A 2500-nucleotide genomic window follows, 5' to 3' on the forward strand; every position below is an offset into this window, starting at 1 on the left:
GTTGTCCCCTAACCTAACCCATGTTGTCCCCTAACCTAACCCATGTTGTCCCCTAACCTAACCCATGTTGTCCCCTAACCTAACCCATGTTGTCCCCTAACCTAACCCATGTTGTCCCCTAACCTAACCCATGTTGTCCCCTAACCTAACCCATGTTGTCCCCTAACCTAACCCATGTTGTGCCCTAACCTAACCCATGTTGTGCCCTAACCTAACCCATGTTGTGCCCTAACCTAACCCATGTTGTGCCTTAACCTAACCCATGTTGTCCCCTAACCTAACCCATGTTGTCCCCTAACCTAACCCATGTTGTCCCCTAACCTAACCCATGTTGTCCCCTAACCTAACCCATGTTGTGCCTTAACCTAACCCATGTTGTCCCCCTAACCTAACCCATGTTGTCCCCTAACCTAACCCATGTTGTCCCCTAACCTAACCCATGTTGTCCCCTAACCTAACCCATGTTGTCCCCTAACCTAACCCATGTTGTCCCCTAACCTAACCCATGTTGTCCCCTAACCTAACCCATGTTGTGCCCCTAACCTAACCCATGTTGTCCCCTAACCTAACCCATGTTGTGCCTTAACCTAACCCATGTTGTGCCTTAACCTAACCCATGTTGTCCCCTAACCTAACCCATGTTGTCCCCTAACCTAACCCATGTTGTGCCTTAACCTAACCCATGTTGTGCCGTAACCTAACCCATGTTGTGCCTTAACCTAACCCATGTTGTGCCTTAACCTAACCCATGTTGTGCCTTAACCTAACCCATGTTGTGCCTTAACCTAACCCATGTTGTGCCTTAACCTAACCCACGTTGTCCCCTAACGTAACCCACGTTGTCCCCTAACGTAACCCACGTTGTCCCCTAACGTAACCCACGTTGTCCCCTAACGTAACCCACGTTGTCCCCTAACGTAACCCACGTTGTCCCCTAACGTAACCCACGTTGTCCCCTAACGTAACCCACGTTGTCGCCTATCGTAACCCACGTTGTCGCCTAAACCTGCTCTGTAATTGTTATACGACTCGTTCAATTAGTGTAGTGTTGCCCACCCGCAACCCTCGCAATATAGTTCGCTACTCGCACTGCCCGCTCCCCTGTGTATCGCTTCATGTTAAACACCTTGCAAGTCTTGCTGACTTTCCACATGCTCCTGCTGTACACTGTAATGTGGATGGCAGCAGGGCGTACATGCCGCCCCCCCCCCCCCCCCCCACCTCTCCCCACGTCCCCACCTTGCCCCCTGCCTTCGCAAGGTGGTTGGTGACAAGTTTGCATGTTCAATGCCCTTCGCATGCGACGTACGCAGGCTACGTTGTGGTGCGGCCTGTGTCAACTGTCCGCTGATGTCGTACGCGTGAACCACAATCTGTACTGCACATTCGTCCTTATGTACTGAATGATACATCGTGGCACATGTGTGACCGTACAACGACTGCGCCCAAAAACGGCGGACCATACAGTGCAAATATTGTGCACGCAGCTACGTGTCGTCTCCCTATGAGAGCTGGATTGCAGTGTGGTACGCCATAGAGACGTGTGGGAGGAACGGACGCCGTGGATGGCGATCAGCATGAGCTGTCTGTTGATGTATTCGGACCTAGTCGTCTCTCCTCACACACCGTGATGGCATGGTGCAGCGCGTTCCATATCTGCGACATGCTACAGAAGCCGGTTGACAGTCGTTCGAGCAATGGACATCGCATACGTACGGGGGCCACCTTCCACGTATTGTCTAGGCGTGCACATTTTGTTGCGTGTATGTGGGCAGACGTAGTGTGGCGTGACACCTGACACAGGCATGCAATAATGGTTGAAGTTGCAAATGGCGATGGACGCCTACGTTTTCTGGTGAAGTTACGCAAATGAAGAAATGGTAACCCGTTGTGGTGCGGTTGTTCTCGCTAGGGGTGAATCGGTGATGGCGACGATAGGTTGAGGTACTAACCGGTTGTTCCAGCGATACCCACCATGCCGACGAAACTGAACGGCATCTGGGTGTGAAGCGATACGCGGCGGTGGCTGGGTGGGACCGTCCCCGGCCGGTGAGGGGGCGCCTCCCGGCGTGCTGGCCGCGCGGTGCGTGGGCGCACGCGCTACAGCCGGCTGGTGGGGGCGGCCAGTGGCAGGCGCGCCGGCCGACGGACGCGGCAGGCGTCGCAGCTGCGCGCCGGCGCACCCTGCGCGCGGCGCCGTGCGGCCAAAGTAGGTCCTCGCGGGCCCGGTGCGAAGCGCGGTGGACATCTGCAGTGTGCTGGTCCGATTGAGGACTGTGTGCGTTGAGGATGCGCCGCCGCCCGGCGCTCGGCGCCGCGACGCCGTCTGCTGCTCGGTCGCCCCAGCGGTTCTCGCTGGTGGTTTGTATCGCAGCTGTGCGGATGTGTTGGCGTGTGCGCTGTGCTGGGAGAGTTCGCTTCGGCACCCAAGTGGGGCTTTTGTCCTTCTGTGGCGCTGGCGTTGGAGCTGCCGGTCACCGTAGGTGGCGCGTGTTGTCTC

This window comes from Schistocerca piceifrons, unplaced genomic scaffold (genome assembly GCF_021461385.2).
Source record: "Schistocerca piceifrons isolate TAMUIC-IGC-003096 unplaced genomic scaffold, iqSchPice1.1 HiC_scaffold_1294, whole genome shotgun sequence".
Classification (NCBI taxonomy): Eukaryota; Metazoa; Arthropoda; class Insecta; order Orthoptera; family Acrididae; genus Schistocerca; species Schistocerca piceifrons.